General features: G+C 38.2%; 1 protein-coding gene across 11 annotated transcripts in view; it reads right to left on the bottom strand.

Annotated features, from left to right (window-relative positions):
- Positions 1–12,506, bottom strand: part of UNC80 (unc-80 homolog, NALCN channel complex subunit) — a 229,246-nt gene that overhangs the window by 128,644 nt on the left and 88,096 nt on the right. The gene's annotated exons all lie outside the window — the stretch shown is intronic.

The following is a 12,506-nucleotide window of genomic DNA, read 5'->3' as shown; positions in this document are numbered from 1 at the left end:
AGGTGTAAGTTGCAGTTAGCTGAGATCACGCCACTGCACTCCAGCCTGGGAGACAGAGTGAGACTCCATCTCAAAAAACAAAAAAGAAAAGGAAACTCAATCTTGCTGAGTTAGTCTTTTTTTTTTTTTGTCATAAATAACTGACTGGATTATACTTAAATAGGCATGGTTTTAATTGAAAATGTTTGATAAAGAGGAGATTAATTGAAAAATGATAGAGCATTTCTTCAGAAAAACATCGCTCCACCTTGTCATGTCAAAATGTGCTTGAAAAAGAAAAAAGAAGAAACATCTTTTAGTTGATATCCAGAATCTGGTAAGAATCAAATACTCTACCGAAATCTTTGAAAGTTTTTTTAAAAAAGTTAAGGAAAGAAGTAATGACAAGTTTTCCATAGAGGGTCAATAGATCATAAGAAAATATATATCAACTATTCATGCGTATTTTGACTTGTGTCAGTTTTTTAAAAAATACATCACAATATTATTTATCATTTTAGGGTTACTAATAACCACAGGTTACTCAGTAACCACAGATTTTCAAATTGAAATAATTTGTAATAATCATTGTAAGCAGTAGTATTCTTAACAATGTATCAATCCATAAAGTTAAAATCGAGGCTAATATAGAGTGTCAATTACATGTCCGTTAACTTTTAGAATTATAATATATAACATCTCTGTGATCTATAGTGTCCCCCCTTTAAGATTTTTTAAAATGAGGTATAATTTTTCACTATCATATAGTATGAAAGGGGTGAATATAGGAACACAGGATTCAACCCAGGTCTCATTGATGCCGGTCCTAGGCTAGTTTCTCTTTGGCATTTACATTGTCTTAATTTATACTCCCATAAATCTTAGTAAAAGATAATTTGTAGAGTGCAAGCAGAAATTAACTATTAATGTTTAAAGTGGGATATTAGTCCCATGTACTATTGTTTTCTAAAACATAAATATATAAACATATCGTTTCCTCATTTGATATCTATTACAGCCTCCATCCACCTCAACCATAAAACAAATAAAGATATCCAAACTTTGTGATTTGGGTCATCTCCTTTTCTATGCCCATCTCAAGTGCTTTATGGTCCAATTATGTCAACTTAGTTGCTATCTCCCAAATATGACATCTTCTACCATTCCACATGTTGTCTCACGGCTTGCAGAGCCTTGAAACTCCTTTTCTATCCAGAAAATTCCCATTTTTAAGATTCAGGATTCAGTTAGTTATCTCCTCTGAGAAGCCTTCTTAAATCCCTTCCCTGGTCAGGCAGAGCTGGTTAATTTACATTTTTGGGTACCAAAGTATCCCAAACACACTGGACGATTCAAGTAAGTTAGTTCCTTAAGCCTTTCTTCATTGTAGATGTCTTATATGCAGCCATCAAAAATTACAATGAAAATATATTTATGTAGGTACTTAATTTTACCAAGAATATTATGAATTACCACAACATGAAAAATTAACCTATGTGAAAGACAAAATGCAAGATGAACACTAATGGTGAGAATCTATCCTTAACAATAGCTGGATACTAATGATGAGAATCTATCTCATCAATGCATGGGGTCAAGACTAGGAAGCAGGTCACAGGGATAGAAAAACTTGAGATTGCAAGGAGTCAGACGACCTTCTGCATTAAACCCAACAGTATTGCAGTGCCATGCCATATAGACTAAATATCTACATTCTTTCTTGTACTAAGTATTCATTTCACTAAACAGTTCAGATATGCAAATCTGTGTCTGGTAAAGGTTAGAACGTTTGTCTCTAAAACAGAATGTCAGTTTAGAGGTCAGGCAAGTGATGCAAATTTATTCTTAGCCTGTCACAATATGACACATTCCCAATATAAAGCAATGTGGATTCAAAGCTTAATGACAGGAAGACATAGGTAACACTGCTGAAATAGCATTATATTGTGAACCCTGGCTCCTTCAGGATTAACAAGGGTGAAACTTAACATGGACCATATGTATGGGGTAGAGGATCATTTTATTGCCTCTAAGTGTTAGGTGGCAACTGAGAGGATTAACAATAGATGAATGAACAATCTAAATAGTGATATGTGAGACTTCTTATATGGATTAGCTTGCCTTCTTTAGATAAAAGAATTCTTAAAAAAATATTGCTGAAAAATTACTTTAGTTGCTTAAGAAGCCCAAGGCATTTTTGAATCAAAACCAATTTCAATTCTCCTGTGCTCAAAAACTTCTCAGGATAAAACTGAGATATTATCAGTTATAGGCTGTGGGAAATTCTAAACCAAGTTTGGAAATGCAATTGAGATCAATATGAAAATAATTATCACTAACTATATGGTAAAACAGTAAGGGAGAGGTTGGTTATTATCTGATGAATTTTATGCGTGTGAATAGCCAAACCCATTCATGTTTGGAAATGTCACTGTTTCCATCAAGGATGATGACATAGAGTCACTCAAATATTGCCTTTTTATTATAATCATTATTAAGCCTGGTGGATGATGGCAGGCTTAGAAATTCTATATTCAAGATGGCAGTAAATAATACCAATTTCTGGGGTATTTTAGTATATATATTACTATACTGAAAATTGAGGATGATGCTAAGGTACAAATTTATGGGCAACAATGTCCAAGATCATTAGTAAGCAACAGCTAATTAAGTTTGCTGAGTTTGCAATGTGTGTGCAACAGCATTCAAGGAATTCTGGTGCGAGTGTGGCTGTGAGGAATTGTTTTCATTCAGTTCCTTTTAAAAGGTAGTTTAGAAAGTATTGATTTCAGGGGCAGGGTTATGGAATACCTTGGACAAAGGATTCTTCCTGAGCATAAAGGAAAGTCAATTTTCCCTCTTTTGATGGAGCTTACCTCTTATGGCTCAGTGCAATCTGAAGAAGCAGCAAAAGATGGAGGCATGACATAATGGATAGGGATGGATTCACATCACAGAGAAAAACAGCACAAATGGAGAAAAATGAATCAGAAGAATGCTGCATAGCTGAAAAGAACCACAGAGTATCAGAGGCACAGCTACAGGTGAACATCTAAACAAAATTTGACACCACTGGCATACCACAGAGAATTTGCTGGTGGTCCCAAAAGAAAAGTAGACATATTTAAATTTCTTCTTTCTCGTTAACATGTCTGCCCAAATCCCTTTTTATGCTCCATAATGTCACATAGAGGCTTCTATTCCATTATATTACAACTTCATAGTTTCCAGACAAGCAAGAATCGATTTTAACTGGGAGGGCAAAATATTAGATTGAACCTATGAAATTTCTAAATTTGAAGGTCAAAAATAGTTGTATCAGCAATTTCATATAGTTCAATCTTGTATGAGGTGTTCTCTGCATGGGTTACAGAGTTGTCCAGTTGAAATTACAAAAAGTCTAATGAATGTCATTGCACAGCATGGGAGTCTCTAACAGTTTACAGCTAGAAAACATCGGGAGTCTGGCTACTTTCCTTGACTTCTTTGCCATTTTTTCCTTGAATTTTATAAGATCATTATGTATATTGAATACTTCCTTTATGAAAGTGAGGCAGAGAATTGAGATACTAATTTCGACAGCTGTGCTTTACTTTGCCTGGGGACCTAAAAAATATTGTTGCCAAGATATGATGGTTAATTGAAGCTTATAATTGCAATACCTTCCTTTCCCTGAAGGACTATATCTAAGCTTATGATGTGCGAAGAAATCTTGACTGATCCTGAAAACTCATATAACACTGGATAGAAACTAACTGTTTTTAAAGAATAAATAGTTTATGTGGGTCCCTAGGGAATTACATATTTTTTTATTGCCTTACAAAATAAAATATAAAGCTGTTGCTGGTGCAGGATACCTGTTTATCTACAACCAGTGGAAATAAGCAGTTATTTGGGGTCTTAGTAAGCATTGGAAAGTCCTTTGCTAGGGGGCATATACTTCTGAGTCAGTATTTATTACTTAGCTGTATTGAATTCTCTGCCGGACTGAGATCAATAAATAACTGACTCACTAGCTAACAGGCTGCCTCCATCCCTGCCTATTTCTACAGTGGCTGTGGGTAAGCTGAAGAACAACATTACAGGTTAGCACATGGTCTGGAAGGCTAGTCATTTTAGCACTTACTCAGATCATGCTAATATTTTGGGTATTTTAAAAACCAAATGAGGACTTCTGTATCTGACAAGATGATCAAGTAAGAGTGAAGAATTCATTTGATTTAGAACACCTGAAATGGTGGGCAAAATATCAAAAAATGTCTATTTTTATTTTGCTTTTGTTTCTAAAGTGAGATTGAAGACAACTGGAGAGTAGAAATTACAAGAAAGTGCAATCCTGGGGGTGGGGGTAGGGATAAACTAGATAGAAATATTTGTCCTGAAGGTTTCTGACTATGGAGAGACCGGATGGATTTCCAATGGGCCACAAGTTAAAAGTTGGCACAAGTGGGTCGGTGGTCAGGTCATGTACTCCTCTGACATAAAGCCAGGATCTCAGGTAGGAGCCATCCTCAGTGGATGAATAAGAAAAAATCTGCCCCAAAGAAGTTGGTTTGCCTGACAAGGTTTGGCTCTGGGTAGGACAGAGGGGGAGAAGAAAAAGGAAAAAGTCTTTTACGAGAATGCTTAACAAAATCCCACATTTTCATACAAGTTTGGAGCACCGAGAATGGGGTAATTCCATGCCCCCCAGCCCCCAAAAATAATTTTTAAAATGTTCTTAGATTGATAATGTTTCCGGGTGTCTGACAAAATAAATGGAAATTCTCTCTGGAGAAATACTTTAAACCAGCACTTCTCAAACCTTCATATTTGAGCCTAGGCGTCACTTAGGAAGATGGATAAAATAAATTCCTTAGCTTCATCCCCGGATATTCTGATTCAGTAGATCTATTGTAGGGCCTGGAAATTTGCATTTCTCACATGCTCACAAGTGATGCTGATGTTGCTGGTCCACTGAAAAACACTACTTCTAACACAGGTCTTAAATAATTCCTACAGATAAAGTGCCAAGGAATGAGCTACATTATATTTCAAAATAACTAGAAGAGAAGATTTGGAACGTTCTCAACACAAATAAATGATAAATGTTTGAGGTGTTGGATATTCCAGTTATCCTGATTTAATCATTACACATTGTATACATATATCAAAATATCACAAGTATTCCATAAATGTGCACAACTATTATGTGTCAATAAAAAGTACAACATAAAATAATCTACTATGAACAAAAGTCAGAAGAAATAAAGTACAGAATGAAGTTCACAAAGACTACAGTGATTGGAATCGTAGTGCATCAAACATATTTGAAGATAAATGTGAGTATCGAAAGTATGATAAAGGAATTAGATGACCAAAGTTGATTAGGAAATTTTAAAACAAAATTTAAATAGAATTTTTATAAATAAAAATGTAGTACTTGAAACTTAAAACTCAATGGATAGACTAAAACACAGGTTATATCAGGTTTTTCCAACTGCAATACTATTGACTATTTGGGTCAGATGATTCTCTCTCTGCGTGTGTGTGTGTGTGTGTGTGTGTGTGTGTGTGTCAGGGTGCATTTTGTATTATGGAATGTTTATTAGCATCTTTGGTATTTACCCAATCCCCAAGTTGTGACAACTGAAAATTCCTCCAGACATTGTCAAATGTTCCCTGATGGGCAAAACTACTACTTGTTGAGAACCAAGAGATCAGACACAGTTGAAAAGAGAAAAGGTGAAGTGGAAAATATATCTGATAAAATTATCCAGAATGTAGCACAGAGACAGATGAAAAATATGAAAGAGAGGTTATCAAAAACAGAAAATAAAATGGAAAGATCTATCTTATACATTTTCAATTTACAGAAGAAAAGATTAAAGAAAATGTGAAGGACACAATATTGAAAAGATAAGTTGATAATTTTTAGAATAAATATCATATGTCAATTACGTAACTCAAGTACCTAATGAAACTCAAATAAGAAAAATGCTAAGAACGTTTTAGTAAAACTGCAAAAGATAAACAATAAAGAGAAGATATTCAAAGTGACTACAGTGGGAGGAGGGCAGATTACCTATAAAGGATTGTCAATTAAGCCAGAAAAGAATGAGATAATACCTTTGAAGTATAGAAAGAAAATATCAGCCTATAAATACAATTCTAGCAAAAGTATCTTCAAGTTGAGATCAAAATAAAGAGATTGTCAATTAAACTGTAACTGAGAGATCTGCTGCCAATTGATTGTCACTAAAGACACTTCTGAAATAATCTTAAGAGGAATATCTAAGATGCAAGGAAAAATGGTGAACAAAGAATATGTTAAATTTGGGGAGTAAATTTAAAACTCATTTTCCTAAAAATCAATACAAATAATGTCTAATTTGTGAATATTAATGCAAAAGCAAGATAGAACTAAATCTTGAACAACAGGAACAACAGTTGGGGTTGAAGCTCTGTTTTTGTTTTTTTTTTTTGAGACGGAGCTGGAGTGCAGTGGCGGGATCTCCGCTCACTGCCAGCTCTGCCACCCGGGTTCACGCCATTCTCCTGCCTCAGCCTCCCGAGTAGCTGGGACTACAGGCTTCCGCCACAACGCCTGGCTAATTTTTTGTATTTTTAGTAGAGATGGGGTTTCACCGTGTTAGCCAGGATGGTCTCGATCTCCTGACCTCGCGATCCGCCTGCCTTGGCCTCCCAAAGTGCTGGGATTACAGGCGTGAGCCATCGCGACAGGCCGAAACCCTCTTATTTTTTGAGAGAAGAGTAAAGAAATTCATTGATGGACTAGAAACAGCAGCGTTCGGAGGCTCCCATTGAAGAAAAAAGATAACATAATAAACGTGTGAATCCTTCACCGACAACCAAGGTATCCAGGTTCTCTCGTCAGAACTGACTTAAGAGGCTGCCGTGACCCATGGAGAGAAGGAAAAACAGTGTGGTGCGGCGGCTCACCTGGGAGCCACAAAGGGCCAGGGAGTGTCCTCCCCCAAGCCAAGGGAGGTGGTGAGTGAGCATGCTACCCAGTCAGGGAAGCCGTGCTTTTAACATGGAATTGTGCAACCCACAGATCAGAAGATGCCCCTCACGAACTCACACCACCGGAGCCTAGCATCGCAACCCCAGAACGCGCAGACTCTTAACAGCCTCTCAGCTGGAATCTGCTTAAGCCTACTGAACTCCCGATGGGGGAAGCCACCAGCACTGGCTGCCTGCTGTTTAAGCCATTTGAACTCCTTGTAGGAGGGGCAGCAGCCAGCAGTGGGACTCGCAATTACCTAACACGCTAAGCTCCTTGGGCGAGGGAAGGGTGGCACCCATCTCTATAGCCCAAGGCTGTGCTTTTCCCCTGTTGGTGCCAGGGAAGCTGCACGGCTTGGTCCCAAGACATGTCCCCCACAGCCCAACACACTGGCTGTGGCAGTCTGCAGCCAGAGTGCCTCTTCAGGACTGACCCTGACCCCTCTTTTCTCATGGGGTGGGGTTTCCCTGCAGGAACTCCAATAACTCCAGCCAGAGGCTCAGGAACAGAATCTGTATCCCCCTGGGCCTGAGACCCTGGGGAAGGGGTGGCCTCAGTCTCTTCTTCGGGCCAGCAGACTTAGCCTTTCCTCTGAGGAATCTCTGAGGTAGCTCTGAGGAATCCGGGCAGCCCAGATGAGTGGGTTTCCCCACAGCGAGGCACATCCCCTCCACCAAAGGACAAAGTGCTTCATTAAATGGGTCCTGTTCCTCGTGCCACCCAACTAGGTGAAACCCTCCAACAGGAGTTGTCAGACACCCTATAAAGGGGTGATCCTACTGGCATTCAGGTTGGTGCCCCTCGAGGTCAGAGGTCCCGGAAGAAGGAGCAGACAACCATCTTTGCTGATCTCCAGCCTCCTTGAGTGACATCTCCAGGCACATGAGCGAATCAGATGAATAGGGCCTGAAGTGAACCCCCAGCAAACTGCAGCAGCTCTACAGAGGAGGAACCTGACCATTGAAACAAAAATAAACAAGCAGAAGGCAACAACAACAGCATCATCATCAACAACACAAAAGCCCCCCACAAAAACCCCATCCAAGGGTCAGCAGCCTCAAAGACCAAAACTAGACAAACTCACGAAGATGAGAAAGAATCAACGAAAAAATGCTGAAGACCCAAAATGTCAGGGTGCCTCTTCTCCTCCAAATGATTGCAGCATCTCTCCATCAAGGGCACAGAACTGGACCGAGATCACATGGACAAATTGACAGAAGCAGGCTTCAGAAGATGGGTAATAGAAAACTACACTGAGCTAAAGGAGAATGTTATAATGGAATGAAAAGAAGCTAAGAACCTTGGTAAAAGGTTAGAGGAATTGCTCACTAGAATAACCAGTTTAGAGAGGAACATAAATGACTTGATGGAGCTGAAAAACACAGCATGACAACTTCATGAAGCACACACAAGTATCAATAGCTGAATCGACCAAGCAGAAGAAAGGATATCAAAGTTTGAAGACCACCTTGCTGAAATAAGGAATGCAGACAAAACTACAGAAAAAACAATGAAAAGGAATGAACAAAGCCTCCAAGAAACATGGGACTTCATAAAAAGACTGAACCTACGATTGACTGGAGTACCAGAAGGAGATGAGAAGAATGGAAACAAGCTGCAAAACACACTTCCGGATATTATCCAGGAGAACTTCCCCAACCTAGCAAGACAGGCCAACATGCAAATTCAGGAAATATAGAGAACACCATTAAGATATTCCATGAGAAGATCAACCCCAAGACACATAATCATCAGATTCTCCAAGGTAGAAATGAAGGAAAAACTGTTAAGGGCAGCCAGAGTGAAAGGCCAGGTCACCTACAAAGGGAAGCCCATCAGACTAACAGCAGGCCTCTCAGCAGAAACTACAAGCTGGAAGAGATTGGGGGCCATATTCAACATTCTTAAGAAAAAGAATTTTCAACCCAGAATTTCATATCCAGCCAAATGAAGCTTTATAAGCAAAGGAGAAATAAAATCCTTTCCAGACAAGCAAATGCTGAGGAATTTCATTACCACCAGGCCTGCCCTGCAAGAGCTCCTGAAAGAAGCACTAAATATGGAAAGGAAAAGCTGGTATCAGCCACTGCAAAAACACATCAAAATATAAAGACCAATGACACTATGAAGAAACTGCATCAACTAGTGTCCAAATAAACCAAATAACAGCATGATGAGAGGATCAAATTCACAAATAACAATAACTAACCTTAAATGTAAATGGGCTAAAGGCCCCAATTAAAAGACACAGACTGGCAAATTGAATAAAAAGCCAAAACCCATCAGTGTCCTGTATTCAGGAGACCCATCTCACATGCAAAGACACACATAGGCTCAAAATAAAGACATGGTGGAAAATTTACCAAGCAAATGGAAAGCAAAAAAAAAAAAAAAAAAAAAAAAGCAGAGGTTACAATCCTAATCTCTGACAAAACAGACTTTAAACCAACAAAGATCAAAAAAGACAAAGAAGGGCATTACATAATGGTAAACGGAACAATTCAACAAGAAGAGCTAACTATCCTAAATATCTATGCCCCCAATACAGGAGCACTCAGATACATAAAGCAAGTTCTTAGAGATCTACAAAGAGACTAAACTCTCAAACAATAATAGTGGGAGACTTTAACACCCCACTGTCAATATTAGACAGATCAATGAGACAGAAAATTAACAAGGATATTTGGGACTTGAACTCAGCTCTGGACCAAGCAGACCTAATAGACATCTACAGAACTCTACATCCCAAATCAACAGAACATACATTCTTCTCAGCACCACATAGCAAGAAGTTATTGGAAAACAACAAGAACAAACAGACAATGTACCAGAATATCTGGGACACAGCTAAAGAAGTGTTAAGAGGGAAATTTATAGCACTAAATGTCCACATCAGAAAGCTAGGAAGATCTCAAATCGACACCCTAACATCACAATGAAAAGAGCTAGAGAGGCAAGAATAAACTAATCCAAAAGCTAGCAGAAGACAAGCAATAAGTAAGATCAGAGAAGAATTGAAGGAGATAAAGACATGAAAAATGCTCCAAAAAAATCAATGAATCCAGGAGCTGGTGTTTTGAAAAAATAAGCAAAATAGATAGACCACTAGCTAGATTAATAAAGAAGAAGAGAGAGAAGAATCAAATTGACGCAATAAAAAATGATAAAGGGGATATCTCCACTGACCCCAGAGAAATACAAACTACCATCAGAGAATACTATAAACCCTTCTATGCAAATAAACTAGAAAATCTAGAAGAAACAAATACATTCCTGTATGCATATGCCCTCCCAAGACTAAACCATGAAGAAGTTGAATCCCTGTATAGAACGATAACAAGTTCTGAAATTGTGGCAGTATTAATAGCCTACCAACCAAAAAAAGCCCAGGACCAGTTGGATTCACAGCTGAATTCTACCAGAAATATAAAGAGGAGCTGGTACAATCTCTTTTGAAACTATTCCAAACAATTGAAAAGGAGGGACTTCTCCCTAACTCATTTTATGAAGCCAGCATCATCCTGATACCAAAACCTGGAAGAGACACAATATAAAAAGAATGTGCCTGATGAACATCTGTGTGAAAATCCTCAATAAAATACTGGCAAACCAAATCCAGCAGCACATCAAAAAACTTATCTATCATGATCAAGTCTGCTTCATCCCTGGGATGCAAGACTGGTTAACCATATGCAAATCAATAAATGTAATCCATCACATAAACAGAACCAAAGACCAAAACCACATGATTATCTCAATAGGTGCAGAAAGGCCTTTGATAAAATTCATCATCCCTTTATGTTAAAAACTCTCAATAAACTAGGTATTGATGGAACATATCTCAAAATAATAAGAACTATCGATGACAAACCCAAAGCCAATATCATATTGAATGGGCAAGAGCTGGAAGCATTCCCTTTGGAAACCAGTACAAGACAGGGATGCCCTGTCTCACCACTCCTAGTCAACATAGTATTGGAAGTTCTGGCCAGGGCAATTAGGCAAAGAAAGAAATAAGGGGTATTAAAATAGGAAGAGAGGAAGTCAACTTGTCTTTGTTTGCAGACGACATGATTTTATATGTAGAAAACGCCATCAACTCAGCACCAAAACTCCTTAAACTGATAAGTTATTTCAGCAAAGTCTCAGGATAGAAAATCAATGTGCAAAAATCACAAACATTCCTTTACAGCAACGATAGACAAGCAGAGAGCCAAATCACGAATGAACTCCCATTCACAATCGCTACAAAGAGAATAAAATTCATAGGAATACAGCTAACAAGGGATGTGAAGAACCTCTTCAAGGAGAACTACAAACCACTGCTCAAGGAAATAAGAGAGGACACAAACAAATGGAAAAACATTCTATCCTCATGGATAAGAAGAATCAATGTCATGAAAATGGCCATACTGCCCAAAGTAATTTATAGATTCAATGCTATTCCCATCAAATAACCATTGACATTCTTCACAGAATTAGAAAAAACTATTCTAAATTTTATGTGGAATCAAAGGAGACCCCATATAGCCAAGACAATCCTAAGCAAAAGGAACAAAGCTGGAGGCATCATGCTACCTGACTTCAAACTACAATGCTGACTGACTTCAAACTACAAGGCTACAATAACCAAAACAGCATGGTACTGGTACTAAAACAGACTTATAGACCAATGGAGCAGAACAGAGACCTCGGAAATAACACTGCACATCTACAACCATATAATCTTCAACAAATCTGCCAAAAACAAGCGATGGGGAAAGGATTTCCTATTCAGTAAATGGTGCTGGGAATACTGGCTAGCCATATGCAGAAAACTGAAACTTGACCCCTTCCTTACACCTTATATAAAAATTAACTCAAGATGGGTTAAAGACTTAAATGTAAAACCCCAAACCATAAAAATCCTAGAAGAAAACGTAGGCAATACCATTCAGGACACAGGCTTCAAGACAAAAAAAAACTTCATGACAAAAATGCCAAAAGCAATTGCAACAAAAGCAAAAATCGACAAATGGGATCTAATTAAACTAAAGAGCTTCTGCACAGCAAAAGGAACTATCATCAGAGTGAACAAGCCACCTACAGAATGGGAGAAAATTTTTGCAATCTACCCATTTGACAAAGGTCAATTTCCAGAATTTACAAGGAACTTAAACAAATTTACAGGAAAAAAAACAACCCCATCAAAAAGTGAGAAAAGGGTATGAACAGACACTTCTCAAAAGGAGACATTATGCAGCCAATAAACATGAAAAAAAGCTCAACATCACTGATCATCAGAGAAATGCAAATCAGAACCACAATGAGATACCATCTCATGCTGGTCAGAGTGGAGATTATTAAAAAGTCAGGAAACAATAGATGCTGGTGAGGCTGTGGAGAAATAGGAACACTTTGACACTGTCGATGGGAATGTAAATTAGTTCAACCGTTGTGGAAGACAGTATGGTGATTCCTCAAGGATCTAGAACCAGAAATATCACTTGACCCAGGATTCACATTACTGGGTATACCC

This window comes from Pongo abelii, chromosome 11 (assembly GCF_028885655.2).
Source record: "Pongo abelii isolate AG06213 chromosome 11, NHGRI_mPonAbe1-v2.0_pri, whole genome shotgun sequence".
NCBI lineage: Eukaryota > Metazoa > Chordata > Mammalia > Primates > Hominidae > Pongo > Pongo abelii.
The sequence above is the reverse complement of the archived record's forward strand: the minus strand, read 5'-3'. Positions and strand labels throughout refer to the sequence as shown.